Here is a 15,855-nt window from a genome sequence, read left to right as displayed (position 1 = left end):
TGCATGCACACATGTGCCTTTTACCAAGAGATCATGTTTGCCCACAACTGGATATTTTATATCCTGGGAAACCCCCTCAACCCACCCTATGGAAATGTGTGTTTGGATTTATCCTAGTATTTAGTGACACTGTGTTTAGCCTTTCAGTAGACCAATAAAAAGATGTGTCTTCTGTAATCTAATTCCTTAATACATCTCTGATAGCAATAGGCAAATCACATTTTAGAAACACAAGGATAAAAACATCTGTTAATTTAGAGTATTCATCTTGCATGATACCAGATTAGAGGAGGCGAACACCTAGAGAGTTGGACTTTTAGTGTTGTATTTTTGACAAAAAAATTCTGTAACATCGGCAACAAAAATTTTCATTTCATCAATTTAAATTTTATGTTGATTTCAAATCATAAGCTGAAAGTTTTAATTTTTACTTTTTTTATTTGCCTCTATTAGAAAATATTCCACCAATGTAAGGGTCATACATTTTAAATGTGTTTTGTTTAAGTAGATTTTCTTACTGGTAAATTTAGCTGTGTATTTAAAAACTTTATAGAAATGAATTAACATAGGAAAATTGTTTAAACTCATTGATATTTATAAGAAATATCTTACAATATTAGAAACAAAATCTTAAATATTCATAAATAATGAATGTTTTATTGGGTTTTCTTTTGAAGATATCTTGTAGAGTTAAGAATGAAAACATTAGAAAATGTGCCTGATATAGAGTGAGTTCCCTTTAGGCTCGTGTTTTTGAATGGTTGGACCTCATCAGGTGGCATTATTTTAGAAAGTTTCCTGGAAGGGTTAAAGAGTTATTAGAGGAACTGAATCATTAGGGGACGGTCTTGAGGTTTTAATGTCCTACTTCCTTTGTACTCTCTGCTTCTTGACTGAAGAAACGGATGTGACTTTGCCACCATACTTTCATTGCCACAGTGGACTGTAGCCACTCAAACTGTAAGCCAAAATAAACTCTTCTCTTGCTTCTTGTAATAAAAGTTTTGGTTTCTTTTATGTGTTCTTTTTTTTTTTTTTCATTTTGGTTCCAAATGTGGGATGTGGAAATGTTTTTAGTTCATCCTCAGCTTAAAACAAACTCATGAAAGGGCACATGATCTTGGTCAGCTGAAAACAGACATGTGGGAGGGGGTGTGATGTTTTGCTGGAAGCTGTTTTATGCAAGGGGTGTGGGTTTTGCCAGCTGGGAAAAGAGCATTGTGTAGACTAGGAGAAGGAATAAATAGAAGCCCATGGACAGGGAGACATCGCTTTTGCATCTCTACACTTTGGAAGGTTCACATTGCAATTCACCGGTCTTCGTTTTTCTACACCTCACTTCTCAGAGAGAAATGCTCCAGACAATTTCTAGTGCACTGGCTGAGTCTTGATGTGTTTGCTGATTCAGCAGAGTCCTGGTGTTTTGCTGAATCATACTGCTGCTGTTGATTCCTGTTATTCTTTTGTGTTTGCTATTTGACTGGACTGCTGGTATCTGGACAAAGAAGAGTGGAATTGGTCTAAGGTACTATGTCTAAAAAGGTCCACAAACCCTTTTCCTACAAAGTGTCATATTTCCTGCCTCGGGTTGTTGGGTCTAAAGGGAGGTAGAAGCATTTAAGAACCCTAAATAAAGTAGGTTTTTGAAATTTTAAGCCTACAGCTTCTTGTCAGATAATTGGTTTCCTCAATAAGGAAGGTAACTAATACAGTGTCAATGTTTAAATGAGCCACTGACATAGAGAATAAGCACAGGCAAATGTGTTTATGTTGCCAAAATATAAAGTACAGAAATGAGTTAAGCAAAAATTAAATATTCCAACTTCATCAACTTGAGGACAATTGGTATGCTTCAGATTTTATGAAAACTGCTATTCTGTGTTAGTATTTGAAAGTTTTCTGATGGATTCGCATATTATGATGCCTTTTCTAGGGAGCATTTTTGATAATATTATAAAGAGCCTATTGCTTTAAAGTTATACTGAACTGATGTGCTTCTTGACTTGTGGATCTTCAAAAATTTGTTTTATTTCTTGTCTCAATTTTATACTTTTTATACAGTTTTATTTTGGAGGGAATGATGGCCTGAGACCAGGGCCTTGTGTATGCTTGCTATGCAAGCATCCTCCCATTGTGCTCTATTTATAACCCTTTGGAACTTTCAAAATGTTCATTGTTTCAAAATTGCCCTTTCTGTGCTGGGGCTGATAACTAACCTTTGCTTAGTGCCTACCGCAAACCACAGAGGAAGATTCCCAATTCTGTACACTTAATCTAATTTAGTTTTTGTCCATGAACAGAGATGAAGGATGGGAGAAACTGGGAATTTGATCACTAAAGATATATGCAATCCTACCTATTCCAGAGTGTAACAGATAGTGTTAATGCTAAAGCCAATTACCCTTCAGTTTATAGCACTGCTGTGTAACAAGGCTTTTCCATACCTACATGATGATGGGCAGGCGAGTCTGCTGGCTCCTTACTGAGTTCAGCAGACATCTCAAATAATCTCCACTCTGGTTCCAAGATTTCATCTCCATTCATTTCAGCAGATGCAATCTAATAAATCTTACTGACCTGCCTTAGCAGACCTTGAAAATCAAATTGGAGAGCAGGGCCAGGAGATCAGTAGTTCCAGAGTATTGGGGCTACAGAAAAATGATTGAGAGCGATGCCCAGCCATGTTTTCTACTTAACCATTTGAAATTTCTCTAATCTTCATCTCAGGAGATGTATCCACAAAACTAATAACTGGGTAGTCCCTTGTTGACCAATCGACTTGACAGTTAAGTTAGTCAGTTCGGTCAGTCATCTAATCTTTCATTGTTTTTTATTTTTATTTTTTCTAGTGAACTATTAAATCTTTTTTAAAATTTTTATTTTTTAATATTAATTACAGGTTATTTATTTACATAGGTATCCCAGCTGTAGCCCCCTCCTCATTCCCACCCAAACCCTCCTTCCCTCCCTCATCTCCTCTCTGTTCCTTTCCAAGTCCACTGCTAGGGGAGGTCCTCCTCCACTTCCATCTGATCCTAGCTTATCAGGTATCTTCAGGACTGGCTGCAATGTCCTGATGCTCAAGTACACAACAAGGACATTTGCTCAACCATGTTTGTAGCAGCTTTATTCGTAACAGCTAGAACCTGGAAACAACCCAGATTTCCCTCAATGGAAGAATGGATACAGACATTGTGGTACTTTTACACAATGGAATACTACTCAGCAATTAAAAACAAGGAACTCATGAAATTTGCAGGCAAATGGTGGGATCTAGAAAAAAAATCCTGAGTGAGGTATCCCAGAAGCAGAAAGACACATATGGTATATACTCACTTATACAGTCCTATAAGATAGGATAAATATACTAAAATATGTGCACCTAAAGAAGATAAACAAGAAAGAGGACCTGAGGTAAGATGATCAATCCTCACTTAGAAAGAAAAATGGGATGGACATTGAAAGTAGGAGAAAACAAGAAACAGGACAGGAGCCTACCACAGAGGGCCTCTGAAAGACTACCTAGCAGTGTATCAAAGGAGACGCTGAGACTCATAACCAAACCTTCGGTAGAGTACAGGGAATCATAGGATAAAAGGGGGAGTTAGTATGACCGGGAGAGGACAGGAGCTCACAAGGACAAAATATATCAAGGCACGGGGGCCCTCTATGTGACTGTTTCTCCAACCAAGGACCATGTATGGACATAAGCTAGAACCCCTGCTCAGATGTAGCCCATGGTAGCTCAGTAATCAAGTGGGTTTTCTTAGTAAGGGGAACAGGAACTATTTCTGACATGAGCTCAATAACTGGCTTCTTTACTTAGTAAGGGGAACAGGAACTATTTCTGACATGAACTCAATGACTCCCCCCTTCCCCCGAGGGAGGAACAGCCTTGCTAGGCCACAGAGGAGGACATTGCAGCCAGTCCTGAAGATACCTAATCTTTCATTGTTAATCTGTGAGTTCAGTTAGACTAGCTAAGCAAACTACACAGTTGACAGTAAGTCACTTTGAGCACATACTCACATGATCATCACGGAGCTCTCATTAACCTTTATGATATAGGAATATTTTGTCCATTGTACACTGTAAATGGGAAAAAATTATTTCTAAAATAAATTGAGTTCATCATGTACCCATTTTATCTTCTTTAGATGTTCAGAGACATAGCAATGGTAAAGGTTTATTTTCAAGTACAGATCCTCACCAAATGTTATTGAAATAGAACATTTCTTCCAAACCATGTTTTACCTTTCATCTTGAACTGTTAAACACAGGAGAGAGCATCTGAAGGGCATTTATGCAGCTGTAACTGTGATTATTGTCATTTTTCTCCCTATTCCTGCTGAGCAATCAATCTTTCCAAAGAAACTGCAATCACCTCCTGCTTTTTTATCAACATGCTGCATAATTTGATTTCAAGTTACTGAAGTAAAATATACTATCTCTGTTTAATAATTCACATGGGAGATATGATTCTGTATACTTAATGAGAATGCTTTCAGAAGTAAAAGAAAAAAAAAGACAAGAAATAATTAGAAGACAAGATACATCTTAGAAATTCAGAGTTCTTTCCTTGAGGGCTGGCCAGGGATAGGTCAGTTTATGTCAAGCCTAGCCTGTTACGAGAGTAAAACACTGAGTGTGTCAAAAAGAAAATGAGCATATTTAGATGTAAATTTTCTTATGTGTTGTGTTCCCTGGAAAGTTTATAAAATTTTCCAAACAGGCATTATAGTCAATGAATCTGCAGTAAATTAGAAGATCACATTTGGTGGCGCTAAGAATGTTTGGTAAGAAGATTTGGAAGCATACAGAATACCCGGAATGCTGGTGAGTTCATTTCCAATGCAGGCTCACATGAGTAAATGCTCGCTCGTCAGAATCTCAGAAATAAAACGTGAAACACACACACACGGAGTCCCTCGTTCTGCACCCATCATGAGACATGGAGATTCTTGAATGGAGATGGTACTGTTTTGAGATATTTTGTGTTGAAAAATTATTTTTTCCTAAAAACATGAAGTCTATCTACTTAATGTTTAGAATAATTCATTTTAATCGGCTTTCATTTTCTACAACCTTGGCAAGAAACCTATACTTCCACTATTGTTTTGTAATTGTATTCACTAGTCATTGTATTAGCAATGACTAATACAATGAGCATAAAACATAGAGCAGATCACTTACTCAGCATTTTTACTCATTTTATAAACCTTTCTTTCAAGACACTTTTTAAAATATATATATAATTTTAGCTGTCATGGAATTTGCTTTGTAGACCAGGCTGGCCTCGAACTAACAGAGATCCACCTGCCCCCGCCTCCCTAGTGCTGAGATTACAGGTATGCACTACCACACCCAGCTTTCTTTCATAAACTTTATTGCAAAAGAAATATTGAAAATAAGTAACAATGTGCTACATCAAAATTATCCAGACCCTGTATCTGTTTAATTAATTTATATACAATAGGAACTGACACTTGAAGTTGGAAGTTGTGAAGCGTCACATTGGATTATACACTTCCAGAATCAAACGTATTTTAAGCGCTTATCCATTTTTCCAAACAAAAATGTTTATTTATATGTATGTGTTTGTTTCTATGTGCACCCGTGTGTTCTCATGGAGACCACCAGAGGGCATCATACCCATTGCAGCTGGAGTTACAGGCGGTTGTGAGCCGACCAATGTGTGAGCGGGACAGTAAACATCAACAAGAACAGCACTTTTTAACAACTGAGCCAACTTTGCAGCTCCTACTTCATTCATCTTTACTTACATTTACTTATCTGGAGAATTAGGATGGACACAGAGCTTGGCTTATCAGGTTGCTGAAAGGATTGGGGTAACTTTATAAAGGGGTTTCTCAATAGAATGTAAACCAGAAACAAACACCCTTGGCTTGCCTTGTCTGTAGGCTCGTTCATTAATTTAGAGATTTTTTTTTTTTCACCGTCACCTTCTGGTCATTACACAAACATTTTACTAACCTTATACTGAAGGTTACATTAGAATACACTTCAGAGCTCTTTAGGTACATTATCCTGTTTAACCCAAGATTTTGGAGTTTAGGCCACAAACAATAATAATACCAGGTCATGAACTTGTATACATGAGGTAAGGCAGTAAAGAGCCACTGGTTAAATATTTAATCTCTCTTTAGACTGGGTACCATGAAGACTTAATCAAAAGTTATTCATCAAATACTTGCTATGTTTCAGCTATTGCCTGTGGCTATTTTGTTTTTGTTCTTTATCTCAAGGGACCCTCACAATTATCTTAAAAGGTAAAGGTCTAGGATCCGAAAAGGTGAAATAGCCCCTATTATGTTAATAAGTTGTGAAGTCTGAACTCAAACCTAGCTCTTACAGTTTATAAAAAGCCCATAGTGTTCGAAGGAAAATCCCCAGACTCTATGACCTCAGTTGAAATCACATACCTTGCATGCTTTCTGGAAAGCACAAGTTGTTTAGCATGTTTCACATGCAGCTCTGAGAAATGATCTGGCTCTTTGGTTTTTACATTTGAACAGATTTGGAGAGCCAACTCTAAATCTTAGAGGAAATGTGTTAACAGTTCACTTTTTATTTTCCAATTCTCTTCCTTTCTCTGTCAGAGAATTCAGTATTGTTTTCTGGTAATGCCCTGTATTAAAGTCTCAAAAGTAACCGGGGAGCAACTCTAAATTTAATTATCAAGCAATTTAAATTATTAATTATGCTTTGGAAGAGATTTTACTCAAGGCTGTAGCAATTTTTTTTTTGTACTTTGGGTGTTTTTAGCTTAATAATCAAAATTCCTTTACGTTAGATATAAAAGAGATTTGGATTTTAGTTCAGGTGCATAAGAAATAAAAAGAGGCATCTATGTGTATGTATGTACATGACACAGATCTCTTTGTATAAGTGCTCTTTATTTCCAAGTTTCCAAGCGTAAAGTAGAGCTGGGGAGACGGCTTACTCAGTAGACTCATTGAAGTATAAGCGTGTGCTCGTCAGTCAGCAGTGAGGCAGTGTGGCCAGCACCTGAGGAGTGACAGCCAAGGTTTTCCTCCAGCCTGCATCTGCACACACATACAGAGCTACAGATGCACACTCACCAAATAAGCGTACACGCACACACACACACACAACAGAAGTAAAGTTATGCTTAACAGTAAACTCTTAAATTTTAAAGCCCAAATCACCTTCTTTCTTTGGACTCTCTTTGTCTCCGGCATTCAAGCAAACAAACCATATGAGATGGTTTCAGTTCACTTAGAGAATCATTACAGAGAGCAAAGGAGTTATTCAGCCCAGAAAGGAAGTTTTGTTTTAGCGATGGGCGTTCTTCTTGTCACCTCACTGTAGTTTCACCTGAGGTACTCTTCAGTGCTACAGGTAACACTTGCATTTGCAACTTCCTTTTGATAGTAGATTCTAAGTAGGGCATGTGAAATTACACTTTCTTGAGCTGATATTACTCTTCTCGCCAATCTGATTTTCTTATAATTATTTACTTCTCAATAGACAAACTTTAGTTTTATGAAAGCCCTGCCTAATTAGGCATATATATGAAAGGGATAGTAGGCAAGCACTGTTCAAAAGCCAAGTGACACAGCGGGAGGGTGCCTGTTCAAAGGAAAAGTTTAATATCTTGAAAAAAATGAAAATTATACTTAAATAAGTTTTCAGCTTTGTCTTTGATATTAACCTGATGAGGTAAATGACTTTCAGGAGTTAAAATAGAGATCTAAAGGTTATAATAATATCAATGCAAAATAGCCCAGAGAGAGGAAGAAATGAAAAGTTCATTTAAGTAAGTGAATGATTTGTGGAGATGTAATGGCTCTATTAATATTAATTGTGCCATTATCTTTCACTGTTATCCAAATGGAAATTTGCCAGCTTACATCTTAGTGACAGACATACTGGAGTGTAAATAGAGGTCAGTAACACTGTTTCAACACATATAGGTTGTCTGTGGCTTCTACTTTCAAGAAATTCTAAATTACTGTTGCAAGCGGTCTAATAGGTTTGTCTTCTGTAAGTGTGATGAAATAACTGGGATAAACAACTTCAAAGGAGAAATATTTTATTTAGGCTCATTGTTTCAGTAGTTTTGCTGGGTTCCATTGTTACTGAACCTGTGCTAAGGCAGAAGGACTCTTGGTAGCAGCACCTGGTGAACAAAAGCTCTTTTCCTCGTGGAAGTTGAGAAGCATCGAAACAGAGGAAGGGTTTGAGTCTCAATACCCCTTCAAGAGTATGTCACAATGATTGGCTTTTCTTTACTAAGTCCTGTCTTCTCAAGATTCCACAACCTCTCATGAGCACCATGAATTAGATGTCTAGGCTTTAACATAGAAGGTGCCTGAGGGGATATTTGCTGCCAATCTCAGTTTGGTAGGAAACTCTGGAGGCAACAAATTTGCCCCGAACGTTGCTTTCCATTGATATCCTGTTCATGACCTACAGTTAGTATTTAAAGGACTGATGTTGCCTATTCTCAAGTTCTGAATTGATCCTCATATTTGTAGACACACTGTGGGAAGGGCAAAAGGTAGCATCTCTCAGGCTCTGGAGATGCTCCTTTTGGCTAGCAGACAGACAGATGGACTTATAGGTTGTTTGGGACTAGCTGGAAGCCTGCTTAAGTTAAAAGCCATTCCTCAGACTAAACTCATTTCTTTATTTAGAAATGGCTGGGGGTGGAAAGAAATAATTTTATGTCTAAAGTCTATCCCATTATTGAAAGAGATGTCTTTTAACTCTGTACCTTGCTGTTTTCTTCTTAAAGCAATTGACATTTAATGAGGAAGAAAACAACATTTTGAAGGCTGTATTTATTTATTTTTAATGCTATGACTGTCTTAGTGTTTGGAAAATAATGTTTTTATGTGCAGCTTGAATGTTTGATATCAGTTTGAGTTCTAAACAGATACATTTCATTAAATTCTCACGATGTTGGTTTTGCCCCATTAAGTTCCATTATCAAAATTACCAGGCACTATCTTAAAGGCTTAAAAGTTGTACCTCTAATATTCGTACAGGTCTCTTCCTTCTTCTTAAATGTAAAATGCTATTACAAATGAATCATAGCACAACTTTAGCTGCCAATTTGAATCCCCACATCTGGGAATCGTCCCAAGATTACACACTTCCTGTCTGTAGGAGGTAGCATTCTCATTATGAGCATCAACAGCAGTGATTTTGTACAGCAATAAAAAGAGGCACCCCAAGTGAGTCCATGTGATGAAATAATAGAAAGGGGGGGGATGAATGTCTTAGCTCTTCAACATATGAAGATAATTAAATTTCCAAACTAATTTCTTCTCCTCTTTTTATAACTATGCCTGGCCTCAAGTATAAATGAGAAAAATAACAACGAACCAAAAGACTTTAAATATGGGAAGGAGGTTTGTGGTGCCATATGGTAGCCCAAGCAAAATTACCCAAATACTTCAAAACCAAGCAGGGAATGTTCCTCTCCCTGATCAGTAACCATATGTGAACATCAAGACGCTGCCTTTAAGTCTATTTAAATAAACCCTTTTCCATTGGTCCTGTGGTATCACTTTTATAATAGAAACAAAATCCTGAGGACTTTAAGAGTGGAACCACAGTGAGCTGCTTTTGGAGTTGATCTGACCTTTGCCAGGTATGGTAGAACTATTTTTGAAGTGAAAAAGACTTTCTGTTTTGTTTTGTTTGTTTGTTTTTCAAGACAGGGTTTCTCTGTGTAGCCTTGGCTGTCCTGGACTCACTTTGTAGACCAGGCTGGTCTCAAACTCACAGAGATCCACCTGCCTCTGCTGGGATTTCAAGCATGAGCTACCGTGCCTGGCTGAAAAGACTTTCTGAAAATAGAGGGGGAAATTCTATAAAAGGCACCAACAAGAGACACTGGATATTTCTGAGAGTGGTTTAGAGAAGAGAAACCCCAAAGCGGTTCATCCCTGAAGAAGCACAATTTTGGCTATCGCAAACACAAAATTTATATATTTATTTATAATATATTTATAAAATCATGGGGACACACTGATTAAGCGAAGAAAACTGCTTCATAGGAATGTTAGTTAATTGGTAGGGTGGAGAGGCTTGGTGGACCTTGGAGTCTTCTTTGAACTTGACCTTCCACTTACTTCTCACACAGCCTGTAATTGCTCATATTTTCTTGCTGACTTCCACCATAACACCTCCTTTGACCTTTTACTTTGAAGTTATCCCCTCAGCTTATTTAAAACATACATATTGCTCTAGGGCCAGGAAGCCTTGTGCCATCTGTAGCGTTATACACACAGTATATAAACTAAAGGCATAAAATTTAATTGATAATTTAATATAATTCATAGGAAAGGAAATCCTGACCAATATTTATTGGAAGTCAAAGCATGAAGGATTTTCTAGAGGTCTAGAAACAAACCCAGTGAAGCTGGGAGATACAGAAGTTAGGTATTTAAGATGTTCCTTGTTTTAGATTCCATTTTCGCTCGACGCATTTTCAGTTATGAAACCATACTGACTCGAATACTTGGTGAACTTTAAAGTGCCACATTAATGAATAACTCATTAGCGTAATGAACAGTTTTACATATTTAATAGTTTAGCAAGCACATTCAGTGCTCTCACTACAACACAACTGAACGGAATGAAAACCATTGAGTGCCGCATATGGTTGCTACTATCCGCACAATGACCACGTCACATGATGACACCGAAGTTTTTAGTGTAACTCTTTCACATTCTATGGTCCTTACACGCAACTTCACAAATCAAGATTGATTTCTTTGTAGATTTGGGTTATATACTGCTAGGCATCTTTACTAGAAATAATATTTGAATTGCTCCAATACATTATTTATCGAAAAGTCGGTCTAGAGACTATCTTATTTCTACTTAGGTTGTAATAGGTTACATTTTAAAACATACCCACACCCACAATATTGTATACACACTTGGGTCCAAAAGTCTATTCACATATCAAATATCCTTAATTGCTTTAAGCTGACTATACTTAAATTAATAACAATAAGCATTTGGCCTATAAAATTAATCCCCCCAAATTTAATCACCAACTGCTTGTTTTCTCTTACAAATTTCTTTTCTGTTGGGAGTTTCAAACAGTAACTCCCAGCACTCTGGTTTTATGAATCATTTGGGTTTACTAGTATAACCTTATACCGGCACCTTCAGGGATGCAGAGTGAAGCCATTTGTAATGTGAAATGAGCAAATGTGACTTGGGGTCACTGATGCGTAGCCCCGGATCCAGAAGCAGGACTTCCGTTCCTTGTCTCTTTCTATGTTCCTTATTGAAAATCAAAATATGCAACTGCCAAAGTAGTTCAACAGCTCACTACGATATGGTTCATCTCAAATGATGTGAAAGTTCAGGGGTTTCACTTTTCTAAGTGGCTAGCCCCCATTTACATGTCGGCACAAATCAGTGTAGATCAGACCAGTGAACCAGAGCTCCAAAGGAAAATCTCTAGAACCCATCTAAAATGTTATCGGAGATCAGACTTGCCTTTTGGTAAAGACGCGCTGGAATGGAATAATGTTTCCTTTGCCTGCAGACAAGCACTCAAGTGTTGTCAGCTGTGCCGGGCGAGGACATTAAAGCATCTTCTACCTAAACAAATGGACCAACAGATTCTGATAGCAAAATAAATTTGCTCTGTAGGACTCAGATGTGCTTTGCAGGGGCATTCAACCTCATTTCCCCCTAAAGATTCTTTACTGATACTCTCTTCAGTATGACCTTAAAACGTATCACGTTTATTGCATGGCTTTAAAAGTTATGTATTTTGCACATTGATTTTATTTTGGGGAGAGCAATATGTAACATAATATGTGAGTCTGTACCCCAGTGAAGGGTCCACAGCAATGCAGTGACCTCTGCTAACTTGTGTTTTTAAGTCATAGGCTTAAATAACAGCACATTGAGGAATAGCAGTCATCCTCAGCTCTAGAACATAAGGCGACTTTACCTAAATGGACAACAATTCCGGTGGCACGGACTTAGGTATAAGCTTCAAGTAATTATAGTATTGCGTCTATCATTTTATTTCAAATTTTCTTATCTGAAAATAATTTTTATTGCCAAACTAAATCAGGCATGTCTCTTGATGTCTTGGCCATGCATAGAGGACTCTGAAATACGATGTGCAGTCACTGAGGAGGCCACTACTTTCTAGTGTTGTGTTCATCTTTAATAATTTTTGTCTAGGCTATCACTCTCTTAATTAAAACATAAGGGTTATGTTTTGCTACTTTTAGCTATAAAAATATTAAACAAGTAAAAGATAAAATAAGGATGCTGTAAATGATAACAGACTTAAACTCCCTGGAGCCCTTTATTCATCTGTCTGCCTGTTGCCCTTTTATAGCTCATTTTTCTAATGCGAGGCTTTAAGGTTACATGTCTGTGCTTACTTTCATGTAAGCAGTTTAATATGTACTGAATTACCCTGGCCCTCAGAGATGGAAGTGTATATTTATGCAGGTGATGGGCTAAAATCCTTAAGTCTCCTCATATCAGAAATTACAGACTTACTGTGAGTTTACTTTAGATTCGTAAAATGAATGTGCTTTCTGCTTTGCATTTTCTCCTATAAACAGCTTCCATATTGGAGGAGGAAGAGAACACCTCCAGAAAGTATGCAGTAAGTCCATATTTACAGAGTCAAAACTGGAGCCCAGTAATTCTTGTCTATGAAAATTGCTGAGGGTCAGATTTGAATGGATAATGGAGAAGTGCTTATCTTGGATAAATTATTGTCTCATTCTCATACTATTACTTGTGGGCAAGTCATAAAAGTATTCTTTGAGTGTTAAACCAAATTCTGTGAATTTGGTACTTGTCCAGACCCCTTCACTAGAGTCAACCTAGGCTCTGCTGATCATTGCACAAACCTCAAGCACAGGAATCATCCCAAGTTCCCAGTGCCAAAGTATGCTTCTATTCATTTATGGCTCACTTTCTCACCATATCCCTGAGTCTAGAGTCACTTTCAGTACAACTTTTTCAGTGCTCTTGGAGTTAGTGTCTCTGTAATGTGTTGAATTCCGTCCAATCCAACAGTTATAAAACAAAGGGTAGCTTTTTAAAACCAGTTAAAATGTTCCAACTTTTAAAAAATATTTGTGATTAAGGAGATGACAGAGGGAGGGTGGGTTTGGGAGGGAATGAGGGAGGGGCTATGGCTGGGATGCAAAGTAAATAATCTGTGATTAATATTAAAAAAATAAAAATAAAAATATTTTCTTGTAAAAAAAAAAAGAAACAATCAAATCTAAGACATCTGTTTTGTTTTGTGCAATCTGGTCCTTAACTACTGTTCTGTGCTTGTTTTGAGTCATTCACCCCTTTGATTAATTACTTTGGCTTGGATTTATTTTCCTAAAAAGCTTGAGCTCTTTCTACCAAGAACCTTCACACTTGGTTCTTCTGCTCAAAACACCCTTTCTCTGACTTTTCATATACTTATCTTCTCAGTATATTATTCTCAGCTTAATGTTACTTCTTTGTTGAAGGGCTCCCCAAAGGACAAGAATGCATGTATGTATGTATATCCTGTTACTGTCTTTTGGATCGTATAATCTAGAACTCATTTAATAGAGAAGAACAGCTCATATTTGCACATTGCTCAGAAAACTTTTGAACTATCTCCTTAAAGAGCCTTTGGATTATTTTGTTTTATAGGAATTTTTTTTCTCTATGTTTGTCAAGAATGTTAAAGATGTGATTCATTTTGAATTCCTGTTTTTGTGACAGGAGCTAAAGTCTAAAAAGTCAAGGACAGCTACTTGGGAACTGAGTGTCTCTGTACCCAGCTATCAGTTATTATTTAAACTTCTGTAGTAAACTTTAGGCAAACTTTTCTGGAGGGCAACATTTTACTGTGTTGCTGAGCCTCTCTGCAGAGGGAACAAGTGTCCCCTTCTCATGCAACTCCCCTGGGATACACATGTGGATGGATGTGTGTGCCTCTTTCCTCCAGGACTTTACCCACGCGCCTTCCTTTTGCTGATTTTCATCTTCATCCTTCTCTGTCATGAAACCATACCTGACTGAAAAATTGCTTTTGGAATCCTATTAATGCTGGGCCTGAGAGTGATCTCACTGATATAAAGCATACATAATATCTGCTTTACCTTAAAATTAATTAATTCTCCTCACCATGTGTGTTTACTCATGGATTTTTCCCTGGCTCTAATGTAGTCTAGTGAAAATGAGGCAGTACAGTATTTAACTTCTCTCTGCCTAAGTGGTCCATGGCATAGCACAGAACATATTTATCAAGTGTTTAGGGAATTAAGTGATAATGGTACTATAGAAACACATGGGAGACGCTAACCTGACTATTAGCAAATGAAGGAGCTTATCTGGGAATTCTATATCATGAGTGATTCAAAAAATATTATGCCTTGAAAAAGGCAAACTATGGAGACAATAAAAAAAGATCAGTAATTTCTAAAAAGCGGGAATATGGGAGGGATGAATAACTTGAGAACAGAATTTTTTAACTAAAGATACTCTGACTGTTTGATGCTGTCATGGTGAATATGAGCCGCTGTTTATTTGCCTAAGTCTGTAGACTGCATAGCACCAAGAGCCCATGAAGTTAAGGACTTCAAGAGATTACATGTTGGTAGAGACTAGCCAGTTGTAATAAATACATTACTCTTGTGTGGACATGGTGATAATGCGTGAAAGACTATGGAGTTGCGGGGTAGATGTCATATGAGAAGTCTTCATACATCCTGTCCCATTTTATTCTGTGAACCTGAGCTTTTCTGAAACACAAAGTACACTAAAATTAAATGTATAAAATTTGGTAAAGAGAAGTAACTTTGAAAAAAAAACTTTAAATATTTGACAACAATGCTTTCTAATATGACTCCAGAACTTATGGTTTACTTTCTTTATCCATATAATTTCATATATTATTGGGGATATGAGTTTACATAAGTTTGTTTGTAAACAGATTTGTAGTAATCCTAACAACTGTTTTACTCAGTTCTCTGTGATGATGTGTTTTTGCCACATTTGTATGAAATTTGTATGATAATCGGTAAGTTTGATATAGAGGGGTTTGTAATTACTAATAGGATGTAAGTGGGAGAAGCCAACAAGAGTAACTTGGCTGAGAAAGTAAAGTGAAGCCATCACTGAGAGGGAATTTCTATAGCTGTGAAGTGCATAATTCATTGAAGGGCTTTGTAATGTGCTCTTGACCCACATTTTGAATTGCAGAGCATGAGTAAACTAGGACTAGAATTCCCCAAAGATACAAAATGGAATAGACAATAGCTTTACTTATAAATAGGAAGGATGGGAGTAATGAAAAATTAATCTAGGAGTTTCAAAAATATCTGCCCTGTGAGTGATAAGCAGTGTCTGGCTGTGATGTGCATGCCTTTGTGTTGGTCTGTGTTCTCAGAAGCTTGAAGCCATTTTCCCTTATTTGTTCAGCTGATGGAAACTAAATGGGAGGGAGCGGAGCACAGCAGTGAAAAGACTGCTAGAAACCAGTGACAATATGAAACTGGTGACAGAAAAGTGAGTACTCATTTCCAAACACCTTAGTTCTGGCATCTCAGGTCACACCCTAAGATGCTGGAGTCAGTCGCCTGCCTTTCTAATTCACTACGTTGCATGGGTAAGAAATGCTCGTTTTCTGTCTCTAAAGCATGAAGTCACTAGGATGTTTTGCCTTTTGTTTTTTAACCAGGTTGGCATTATTGTGTTTGGTAGTTTAAGGTTTCCTATCGAAGAGTTAGACTAGTCCTGAAAATTCAGATACCGAGTACCAGCCTGGAACTGGCAGTTGCAGTACTAAGCCCTGATAAATAAGCACTAAGTGCT

Source organism: Psammomys obesus, unplaced genomic scaffold (genome assembly GCF_907164565.1).
Source record: "Psammomys obesus unplaced genomic scaffold, mPsaObe1.curated_primary_1811, whole genome shotgun sequence".
In the NCBI taxonomy this organism is placed as follows: Eukaryota; Metazoa; Chordata; class Mammalia; order Rodentia; family Muridae; genus Psammomys; species Psammomys obesus.
The sequence above is the reverse complement of the archived record's forward strand: the minus strand, read 5'-3'. Positions refer to the sequence as shown.